Here is a 12996-nt window from a genome sequence, read left to right as displayed (position 1 = left end):
GCAAACGAGGCCCCTCGCATAGTCCGCTTACCGTTAACGAGCGTCGACATTGTAGAACAGTGCAGTTATACGTAACAAAATTTTTATTTTCGTATAACTTGTATGACACAACAAAATTGAAACCCAGAAATTCTGGGTTCGCCATCTGGCGTAACAAAACATATGTTCATATTTTGCGTATTAGAACAGTAGATCAACGAAACGAATCTTTAACCGAAGAAAATCGAATAAACCATTAACTTGAATGGTTTTTACGTCTGTAAATGGTCTGTAAATAGAAAAACGATATTTTATCAATAAATTAAGAACATGTTATGCTAAAGTGAAAAGATTTGCACCCACACTTGTTACGGCACATTCAGTGTTACCAACGGGCAGCTTGATTTATAATAGGTTGCCAGAAATTCGAAATTCTGTTCAAATTCTCCTGGTGCCCGCCACTGTTTTACAGTTGATATACCAAATCGCCTTATGGATCCGTCATTTTCGAACCGCACGAAAAATCCGACAACCAATTAAATGGCACCTGGATTCCGATAATCCGTTCACTATTTTTTTAGCATCGAAATGTGTGGGACCAAAATGTACACTTAAAATGGAGACAATTTTTCCTTTAGACAAAAATAACGTTGTGCTTTCTTGTTGTGTGTACTTTACAATGGAACATGCCAGATCGAGAAAGCATGATGAATATGATCATGAAGTAGTGTAATACGCTCGCTTTATTAAGGCCGTTTTGTCAACAGGGTTATTTATAACAGCATGATGTGTCCTGTAGACGCGGCTTAACCGGTGTGACGAAATGTCTCGTTTTGACAAACACGAATCGCACGAAGCGCCAGATCCGTGTGTGATCATGACCACTGCAGTTCGAATAGCAAGCGCGGGACGCCGCGTTGCATATGAAAAGATTCTCGGACTTTCGATTTGTGTGTTGTTCTCAAATAGCTAAGCACATTCTGCAGATTAATAATAAAGAAAGTGGCTCAAAGTGCATATAATTCAGTGTAAAATGTGGTTAAATAGATTCTGATATGCTTAACAGCTATATGTAATGACGTGTTACAGCGCTGAAGATACCACGATACCAAAAGCAGCTTCTAAATCGTAGGTATATTCTCGATACGCTTGAAAATTTGCTTATACATGAAGAAAGATTTCTTTTTCTTTACGTTCATTTATGTGCGTTTGTTTTTTACATCGCTTAAAACTGAAATGAAATATGCAGTCAGCACATTTCAAGGCGTATCATGCAACCTGAAACTAAATGGCATCCTACAACAGGGCATGACGATGCCCCAATAAATTCCTGCAAAATAGCAATGTGCCTGGAAGCTTTGAAAATGTACGACGATTCAATAACTAGACAAAAGGAGAAGCTCTCAATTCTGTTGCGAAAAGTTGCAGTTATGAACTGCGGTTTCAGGTCAGATGAAGTGGCAGAGTTTTCGGCGCGAAAAGTTAACGCACTACAGCGAAATTTTCGAATTCTCCAAGCCACCATGGGATAGTTAAACCCTGTGAGGCGCCCTGTACTTGCACCGGCAAAACGTTGACCGGTGACAACTTTTGCTTATAACGGATCCTTTGGATTACGTGAATACCATCGATAAAGCGAAACCGAAATAGGAAAAAGGATCGAAGTGAGTAAGTTGACGGCGCAATACATTTCCAATTGGAAGGTTAGTGATAACAAAACTTGTGTAAAAAATTTTAATTTTGTTTTCGTGCATCTGTAGGGCGATGTGAAACAATTTCGTTTAAAAAACTTTACAATCGTTCGAGACCACCACCCGTATGCAACTCAAATTTCGTAATCATTAGTGGACCGCTGTAAAGAATAATTTCCTCCTCTCCTGTGAGATCGAACTGAGTATTTTACTTGTGAGTATTATGTAGTATTATGTAGTGAAGATAGTAGTAATTCTAGAAACGAACGTCGATAATGCTTTCCTAAACTGAAGAGTGACTAAAGTATTTTCTGATCGTGCGATAGATAGTCCAAACATAAAAAATATTCGTGTTTCCTTTTTTTAATATGGATTGGCTGAAAGCAAATCATGAACGGCTTGCGTTTCAGCAGCCAATATTTTATCTGCTCACGTACTGATTGGACACGGGATGACACTTTATGGATGCGTTGGTCGATTTCGATAACGCATAATAACTATTAGGTTGCATCGATCATGCAGCTGAGCCTTAAAACATTGAAGAAAAAAAATGGACCAATCATTTCTAACTGGACACTGGCTATTTAGCTTCATTCATATCCATCTTAGCATTTTTGTTTTCAGCGTTGATGAAATCTGTTTGCACATGGTTCTTGTGATTTGATTTGAAGAATTCAACAAATAAGAAAATTACTGTCAACAAGAACCGTGCTGGCAATGCAGTACGTTCAGGTTACGAATGTCGTGGTTAAAGCAAAAATGCTTGCACAACATAATTCAAAACATGCATTCAGCATATCGCTTGGCTTTGCGTTGCTAACCAGTGAAGCATAAGTGCTATTCGCTGTTTTTTTCCGAGAGGTTTCATATAGACATAATTAAAAAAAATAGCAATTTGTGCATTAACTTATACACTTCACTACAATTTCGCAATTACTACTTATCATGGTTCTGTCGCCTAGACTTTGACTTGATCACAATGACCGAGTTTGGTATTCATGCTGTAGACAATATTATGTGCTCTTAGGTGTAAATCTACGTTATAATTCATTTAATCACTCTTTAACGGACATATCTTTTACAGCGCTCTGAGATACAAACGGAAGACGCATTCATCATATATATTGAAAACTTTCATCGAACGGCAATTAAACTAGCATGAGGGCGAATTAAACGACATTAAACGAATGCGAAATGGATACAGCATTATCGTACTACGGGGTAAAAATAAACCACAATTTAATAAGTGCAACCATACATACAACTGAATGCTTTGCATCGTAGAGCCAGTAACAGCAAAGGTAGTTACAAAAATATAAAGACTACCTATTGAAAAATATTTTACTAACGAAAAGAATTGTTATTCTGCATTAGGGTTTTCCGTTTATCGCAACACACATTCTGCTGCTTGCTGAAACATTTTGAAACTCCACTAATTTGTGGATGGTTTTCGCCAGTTAACATCAACAGTAATCCAATAACAATGGTCCATATGCCAACCGGATGCAGCTACCTACGTCAAAAGGAAATAAATGAGCGAAAAATCTTTTGAAGCAACTGAAATAGGTATGTGGTTATATATAATATATAATTTTATATCTTTGGTTTCAATATTTCCTGTTTGTTGATTTACAGAATAGCCCCGCAAAAGGTTTCCCTGTGATATGTTCAGCTCATTTCAGTGAGCTCCAGTGATTGCATGCATTGTTGTGTTTGTTCGTAAGTCTCACAACGATAAAGAAAAGAAACGAAACAGCAGTAATTGTCACCACGTTTAAGGCAAAGGTGTATTCAAACTTTAAATAATCGAAGGTGAGTGTGTTCATAAAAATGTACGTAAAAGTTAAAGTGGCAGATTTTCTAACCTTTTAGTTTAGTATCTCTTTAGTGCGCCGTAAACAATGGAAACTGTGTAACCAGTCGAGATCAGCTGAACACTTCTCATCGTAACTTTTGACATAGAACCGGACTAAGTATGTTTTTCTGCTAAATATTAATTATTATGTAATATTTTAAATTAATTATCTATTAAGAGTTTAGAACTAATATTGGAAAGGGCTAAAGTAGACTGTGCAAAGTTTGTGACAGATACATTTATTGTGTATGCTGAACGGGGATTCTGCCCCAGAATCTGATTCAATTGAAAGTATTGAATCTTCTGTAATGATAGGGAGCTGGGACACGATTATAACAATTGTTTCTTCTGCAACCATTATCCTCGTGAGGATTTCTAAAATTGTCTCTCTGACTGTACGGTTGTTGCCTCTGTATTTAAAAGACATTTGCGTTTATTGTTTTCATTCCAATTATATATTCGTTTTCGGTTACAATTTAGGATGGTCTTTGGTAAAGAGTTACATTTGCTAAAGGTGATAGTATTTTTGGTGTCTTCAATTCATATAATTTAATTCTATGTGCATTTTTGAAACAAACTCACTTATTTCAATTCTGTACGATGCTGCTACATTCTTATCTCATCAGTTTTCGATGTCTGATAAGAGATACCTAACCAATGAATGGCTACTATTGGGCGGTGGGTAAAAAATTCGACCTCGCGAATGGCCTCTTTGAACTCTAGCCCCAACCTTCAACGGATGCAATTCTAACTCGAACGATGTTGATGTCGCCGTCTCTCTAGTTGAATTGATTAACCTCTCTGTTTTTTACCGTATTGAAAAGTACAATATTGTACCCAGGTTTTTCGGAATTCAAAGGTGCGATAAAAGCTGTTCTCGACTGCTTATGCACTGAACTGAGCGAAGAAGGCTGATCTTGTGAAGGGTGGTCTTGTAGATGGCCATATAATGTGATCGCGTGTACAATTTCCGTTCGTACTCGCGTCACATTTGCCGAATGTGTAAGGTCAGTTATGTTATCGCTGTATCAAAGATTTTTCTATGTTCAGATATGCTACAGTCACTCGATGAACTGAAGCTGCTAACTGTTGTTCTTGTTGATTGTTTTATAAAAGCTTTGAAGCTTTAGGCAGCTACATTCGCTTCTTTAGTGTAGATGGTGGTTGTCTAGTTATTTCTATTTCTTTGTAGAGGTTAGTGATGTGGAGGAATTTGATGAGTTATCTGGCAGTTTGTTCGTTGGGTGATGTATCCGTGACAGTCTGTTAGGATGTAGAAAACTGTGATATCTACGCCGCAGTAGCTGCATAGAGGAGGCAGGGGCGGATCAAGCGGTACGCAAAGTAAGCGGCCGCGGGGGGCCTCGAAGCAGCGATTGTACCTAATATTTTCTTGGAGGGGCTCCGAAAGACGACAGAACACACGTAACGGAGCCTGAGCAGAAGTCCGTTTTCCAAGTAGTGATATGATCCATGATTGTGCTATTACGTTTTTGGTCCAGTTTATGTTGTTGTATTCGGAAGGTCGTGATGGTTGGCTTTTTCGTTGCTTTGGATTTTTTAATGGCGAGGAATCCAACAGAAAGCTATTTCCGGTGTAGTGAGGGGTTGGTCAAGGAGTTGTTTGTGTGGGTCACGTACAACGCCGTGTTCTAACGCGGTAAGAACATTGTAAGAACGCTATCGGCAAAGATGATGTTTGGCTTATCGCAGCGAAGACTTTCTTCGGCCGCGGTAAGTATGACTATTGCTTTTGTAGACAATATGGAAGTGTTGTCTGGTAGTTTTACGGTACTATTGTCAATGCTGGAGTGTATTCCGCATCCGGCGGACTGGTGTAGGATGGAGCCGTCGGTGACGATGCGGTGATGGTTCGGGTATTTGTTCCGGATGTGATGTGTGAAGGTTTGTCTTACTATGTGGCTGCTTTTTGCTGAAGCTGCTAACTGGTCGTTTGTATTCAGGACGAGCTCCTTTTATACCGGAAATGTGGAATTTCCAGATTCCTTTTCGGATCAACCTCGCGTAGTTTTTTATCATCTTTTATTTTTTCTTAACATTTTACACTCTTCGCTAGTTTGTTCTTCGCTTTCGAGAAACTATGTGGCAAGAGGGCGGAGTTGGGTTCGTCCACACTTCGAGCCGTCCCCGGAGAGAATTGCAACCTAAAACTCTCGATTTCTGATTTTTTCTCAAATACTTCCTATTTATTAACGCGATATCGATAAACATAACTCGCGGAACACTGAACTACTTACGATGGTGTCACTAGAACATCCATACCTTGTTGTGAACCGACGGGTTAGCGCTTCCGTGGTGTTGAGAGTATTTGGAAAGCATTATGAAAAGCGGCTAAAAGTGTGTTGTCAAAATGCTGCATTAGTGTTTATTTTGGTCAGTGTCGTTTTTGCGTGCGTTAGTCACGCAACATGGAGGAGACTTCCGTAATGCGAACCTAAGATTACCTTCTTTCACTGCTTAAACGGTGGTTTGTACTTATTTCTGGGCTGTTCTGTTGGGTTAGGTAATGATTCCGCGATCATTTCTCTTTCTATTTCTTCGATAGGAATGTTACGTTTATTTATTTTCATGCAGATCGTTAACTCGACAATAACTCCTACTAAAATTAACACTATGTCAGTTGAAATTGCATTAGCGAAAGCGTGGTGTTCAGGTGGGATTAGCATTTAATCTACTGGCTCCCGGTTTTGATTGTTTTGGAAGAAAAGTTTTATTCTTACTCCCTTTAATGATAGTAGCAGACAAGTCAGAGTCTGCTGTCTGTATACACAATCATTTTCTAAGTTCACGAGGCCAGCAGTGTTAAACAATTTCACTTTTTGTCCTTGCATGTAGGAGTAACCTTGACTAGATTGTCTACATATGTAGTACAAAACTGAGTTGGATTCGAACATGCGTATGAGTTGAGAGTACGGGTTCGATGTCTTCGTAGTCTAACATTTGCCCGTCGACATGAGTTCTACTTGAAAAATTTTCAAGAAACGTATGTCTCCTGACTGTTCAAAACTGGCTGAGAAGCCAGAAAATTATTTTTTTTCTTAATAACTTGAAGAACAAAATGCTGCTTCCATTCACTAGCTCCTATCAACTCGTTTTCTAAAACGGCAATTGTTCTCTCCCGTTAATCCGGTACCTGTTATGCTCGAAATGCTTTATACACTTTTTTTTCGCCAACTAATGATACTATTTTCCTTCTTCCCAATTTCAATTGATACATTTTTTTTAACAATCATAACATCTATAGAGAGTTCCTCATCCACATGGGATTGTGGAAGTTCGCAAGATTATTGGGAGATTGAGGTTAGTTCTTAATAAATCGTATTTTTTATTCATACTCTCAACCAACTGATGAGCCAATAAGGTTTGCTGAATAATACCTATCCTAACATGCGCACGTTTCATCTCGTAATTAGGTGGCGCAGTTTCCTTATCTAGTGTTGCGGTTCCATTGCATCTCCAGCGATCCGAAATCTCCAGCAATTCTAAATGTTTTTTCATATATTGCATCGAAGGCACCAAACAGCTTCTCATTTCTAAGCTCTTCGATGATTTGCATAAGGTGCAATTCATTTTCTACAAGGTCCCCACCGAATATCATTATCTTTATCATACCTGACAACCCGCCACCCCGTATGACTCTACGCGATCCTCTTGCCACGTACTAGATTTCTAGCTGCTGCTATCGTGTGTTATCGTGAAAATTTATCTGGTAATATTTTTTTGTTTAGCTGTCGGAAATCTATTACTGTTGCACACGGAGTATACTCCGTAGCGATTAGAAGCTCGAAAGAAGACTCGAACACGATTGCCGTTGGTGTTTAACACTGATTTTATTAAACTCTAACTTCCGCTTTTATACCTTAATTTATATTTACTTTTAACATTGATTTTGTTCGCTTATAGCAGCGTCTACAGCATGCCGATCGACCATCGATTGCTCACGTGATCGCCACTATGTTTATTATTAATTAAGTGCAGCGCAGCCAAACCGTTTCGATCGCTCGATCGCGCGGATGGCTACGGTAACACCTACTAAACTAGAGACGATTTTGTCTACTGAGACTTTTTTCCGTCAGTGAAAACTACTAAACGCCATTTCTTTGTTCTTCCTGCTGATTTCTTTGCGACTAATAATATTGGTGAGTTGTATGACGAAACAGAATGTTCGATGATATTGTTGTCTAACATTTTCTCTACTTGTGTTTGTATTTCTCCTATCTGTGAATGAATTTGCTTGTAGTTGGGTATATAAGAAGGAATGTTATCTTTCAACGAAATTTCCTGGGTATAAAAATTGTTAGTCGAAACCGGTTCATCTTCTAAGCAAAATATATCCGCGAACTTCGTTATAAGATTTTTAGAGTGAATTTTATTTTGAATTTTCTCTATTCTATCTTTTGATGAATTTGATTTTGATTTTAGCTGCTCATAATCGCTAAGTGGTTCAAAGTTTGGTTTGAAAGATCCTCTGTTAAAAGAAACGTCTTTGTCTGTTGTGTTGATAAATTTAATGTATTGATTTCTTTTCGAAACTATTGCGTTTCCGCAAAATACTCCTGGTTGAATTTCCTGTGATATGATGATTGAATCTTCTGCTATGTTCGGTATTGCAATTTTTCGTACTACTTCACTTCTTTTTGGTAAAATGTAATTTCCATTTACATTGTCTTCTATAGGGTGTGAAATCATTCCATAATCTGTTGAAAAATATATCATCCAATTTACGTAATCAACGATACACCTGTGTTTAAAAAAGTCTTTTCCTAATAATCCGTCAGTATAAATGGTTTGTACGTCATCTATAATGTGAAATTCATGTTTGATCGAATAATCACCAAAGCTAATGGTTGTAATCGCTGTTCCTAAAGTTTCTGATTCATGATCACTAGAACTGACTAAAATCAATCTCCTAGATGTATCGATTTTGCAATCTGGTTTTAATTTGCTAGCTTTCAGTACTGATACTGTAGCTCCTGTATCTATGATTAGTGTATTGCATGTTTCTTTTGTGATTTCTATTTTGACTTTTACGAAAATATCTGTGTCTATGTTCAAAGTTAGTATTGGGATTCTTCTGATTGTCGAGATTGGCCTAAAAAATGGTTCTGCTCTTCAGCTGTTATTGTATTATGAATTGGCGCTCTCGTGTTTCGCCAATTGTTGTTATTCCGCTGGTTGGACTGTACGTTCTGATTTCTGTTTGTGTTATATTGTCTATTTGGTGGTTGGTTCCTATTGTTTCTGAAGTTATTATTACCTCTATCATTATAATTTCCATACCTTACAGGTGGGTTTCTGGGTGGGTTTGGTGTTTGATTGTTACTTCTGTAATGGTTGTAATTATTCCTTCCCTGATAGTTTGTCCTATTCCCGGTATTATTGTGAATTGTGTTTGAGTATAATATCTTGGTTTGATCATTTTTTTCCCTTTTTGATTTATCTTCTAGCTCCAATTTGACTGCCGTTTCTATTGCCTCTTCTAGTGTTTCAAATTTGCATGATCTCATAATAATTTTTGATTCATTATTTTTGATCCCGTAACTCAACGCGCTGATTCCTGAATTTGTTGCTTTCTTTCTGGCTACCTCTGGTGCTATGTTTTCGGCAATGTAGGCTTCTTCTAGTTGCTGTGTTAACGATTCCATTACGTTTCCAAAATCCTCTAATGTTCCTGTTTGCTTGGTGCTATCCATTTTGGACACTATTAATTCTGGAGTTTTCCTTACAGTGCACCTATCCTGTAGTTTTTTTATTATTTCTTCAACTGATGTTGGCCTTTCTCCTACTACTACACGTACTATTCCTATAAGTTTACCTAACACCAGTTCGATTATCGTCTCCCTGTTTTCATCATTTACTGTTTTCTTCAGTACATTTAGGTTTGAAAGGACTACTTTTAATTCTCTCTCATTACCGTCGTATCTTGGTAACAAGGCTGTTACCACCTTAATTAATTCCATTATAGCTGCCATCTTGTCTGTCTTTGTTTCTTCCACTGTAATATTTAACAACTGTTTTTCAGACAACGTTGTATTTAAATAATCTGAATGCTTTTCCGAATGGATTTTAATGTACTTATTTATTTCAAAGTACAAGTTTCTACTTTTCTTTGCTAAGACCGTTAGTATTTCTTCCTTAATCGAAGTCTCGTATCTTACTAAATATTCCTGGATTTCGTCATATAACTCTTTAGCGTTTTCTCTTAATGTCCTAAGAGCGCATAGTCTGAAGCATTTATTTAATTGCTTTACGTGGTCGTAAATTCTTTCTAGCCTTTCTACTTTCTCAAATACCTTTTGCATTATATCTTATTAGAATTCTTGTTTTAGTAGAGTAATTCAGTTAGCATTGTTAGTACTGTTCAATTCAATATAATTCGATTCAATATAGTATTTAGTTCGTCATTAAAGTCGCATTAAAGTCGTTCGTCATTAAAGTCGCGTGTAATGTGGTCTCCTGTCTGTGTGTTTTCTGTTCACCCTAAAATATCAATTTCTTTCTTGTTTGATAGGGTTTTCAGATCCTATTAATTTTTATCAAAAAAAATCCAACTTCTTTTTTTTGTAAGTAATTTCTTTTATTACTTTCGTTTGTATATATCAGTAAGGTCTGGTAAGATGCTTTGTGCAAAAAAATTTCTTTCCTTTGTCATCCAAATATTTATTTATTTATTATTATTATTATTACTTTTTTCAAGGTGGAATTTTTGTTCAAGGCGGCTTTCGGATTTAAGGTCAAAAAAAAATTTTTTTTTAGTTTTTTTTTTATTTTATTCCCACAGGGAAATATACATTTCTATTAACTGAGCGAACGTTTCTTTTTTTGTTAGTTGGAAAAGCTTGTACCTTGATACTATCTTTCCGAAGTTGTCCCATATCGGCTAGAACCTCTCCTTCTCTATTTTCAGCATCTCTTCCGTGATGGTCGTTATCAATTCGTCCACTTCATCGTAGCTGGGGCCGAACCGCTCTCTGACGTATAGGTTCCAACGCTCCTCTTCCTGCTCGGAATCGTTTTCCCGATTATCCTCCTCGTCGTGGTTGTTGATTAGCTCCATCGATGTTTGTTGTTAGGGGTTGATTGATGAAGGTTGGAGTTTTGACTGCCATTTTTATATTGTCAATTTTCACTTTAAAAAAAACTTATTTGCGCTTGCAGCACTATATATTGATTTTTCACTTTTTCTGTTCTTATTGTCTGCTATGAGTTCACCTTTTTTTTGCGTATTTTGTTAATTGCAAGCTAATCACTTTTTTTTTTCACTGTGGAAGGAATGACACCGTCGTGTGTTTCCTCGCTTGTTTCAACATTAACTTGTACAGTGCTGTAACAATTTTTAACACTACCAAAAAGGTCACCATTATGCACAATACATTCAATTTAAATTCCTGCGTCAGATGTTGCTCCGTATGTGTTTCCTGATTTGGGATGATCGTAATATCATGATCTCCATTTACTTTTGCTTCCGGTTTACGCACGGAACCACCCATTTTGCATCACTGATTATTTATTGCAAGAAATGGTTACACTTTTTCGCTGCGTTACACCTCACTGTTTCAGTTACAACTTCGCTGCGTTGCACTTTTCGTTCACCTTAACGTTTTACTACAGCACCTCGTAGCTTGCGCACTGTTTTTATTTTTCATATCACTTTTTCTATTGTTCACTTTACGCACATGCTGTGTTTACTTTTTACCACGATCACGCGATGCGATTTTTTTTCTACCGACGATTGCAGCGTCCTGTCACGGTCGCCATGTAATGTGCTCGCGCGTACAATTGCTACCTTCGCGTTTCCGTACGTACCCGCGTCACATTTATCGATTTGCGCAAGGTTAATCTTATCACGGTATCAACGACTTTTCGTTCGGACGACAAACTTCTTCATTCGGGCGGACTTGATCGTCCATGCGATCATAGAAATCTGGAAGAGATTTCCCTTACTGGATTGATGGAGACATCGAGGCCTTACCTTGGGTAGGGGGACTCTCGAAGCTCTTGAAATAAGAACACAATATAGTTTTGGTTGGTTATAATTTCCAACCTGACGGTTGACACGCCCTTTGGCGGTTCATCTCGGACTCTTCCCGTTCAGGTTGAAACTGGCTTTATTTATATCCATTTTCCAAGCATTTTGTTTGCTTATTTATCTATAGATGTTATAAAAATATTAATAATTAGTTCATATTTTAAGTTATAATTTATAATAATAAATAGCCATTATTTTGGTTTCTGTCGCAAACATTTATCTTCAGGCTATAACGAAATCTGTGGCAAATAACGATGGTGCTATTTGTTATTAATTGTGCTTCCGGTGCCGTTTTTTGCTCTTCATGCAAAAACACTTATTAAGCTATCTTTACCGGGTGACTATGAAATTGGTTCTCGTTGGTAACACTAAGTGTGTAAATTTACGTTGGTCATCGGTTTTTGCCAGTTGCTGCATTTACGTTATCAATTTAATAAAGTGGGTTACTGTATTTTAAATTTGACCTCCTTTTGTTTTAGATTAAGTGGCTTTTTTGGGTAGCGAAATGTGTTGAATTCTGTCACGTAATAAACCTTCTAACTTTATACTGCGTATCATTTAAGTTATAATAAGATGTTTAGTCACTTTGAACTTTAGCCCCAACCGTCAACCGATGGGGAGCAAACTCGAACGCTGTTTATGTTCCCGTCTCCCAAGTCGAAATGACTAACCTCTTCGCTAGTTTGTTCTTCGCGATCGAGAACCTATGCCGCAAGAGGGGGGAGTTGGGTTCATCCACACTTCGAGCCGTCCCGTGATGAATCGAAACCTGAAAGCTTGAAAGCTGAAAGAAAACTCTCGAGTTCTGGTTTGCAATTGATTTATTTCGAGTGCGAGCACTCCTTATATACTCATGAATTAGTTTACAAGCGTTGCTTAACTTATTATTATTTTACTTACTTACTTACTTCCTATTTGTTACTTACTTCCTATAAACGTAACTCGCAGAACCCTGACCTACTTACGACGACGTAACTAGAACGGCCATACCTCGCGTACGCCGACGGCTAGCGCTTGCGCGGTGTAGAATGTTTGGAAAGCGTCAGCGCTTCTGTGGCGTTAAGAATGTTTTATAAGTAACCTACATGAAAAGGTGGCTTACGCCGTTCATGCGCACGTCGTGCGTTACCAAAAATGCTACGTTAATGCTTTTTTGTAACGAACCGTTTATGCGCGCGTTGGGCACGCAACATAACCTTTCATTATGAAGACAAGAACTGAAGGTTCTTGTCGAAAACAATTGTATCCGGTTACACTGCCGCGATTTTTATGTATTTATTTATTTCAAAGTACAAGTTTCTACTTTTCTTTGCTAGGACTGTTAATATTTCTTCCTTAATCGAAGCCTCGTATTTTACTAGAAATTCCTGGATTTCGTCGTATAGTTCTTTAGCGTTATCTCTCAACGTCGTAAGAGCGCA

This window comes from Anopheles funestus, chromosome 2RL (assembly GCF_943734845.2).
Source record: "Anopheles funestus chromosome 2RL, idAnoFuneDA-416_04, whole genome shotgun sequence".
NCBI classification, from domain to species: domain Eukaryota; kingdom Metazoa; phylum Arthropoda; class Insecta; order Diptera; family Culicidae; genus Anopheles; species Anopheles funestus.
The sequence above is the reverse complement of the archived record's forward strand: the minus strand, read 5'-3'. Positions refer to the sequence as shown.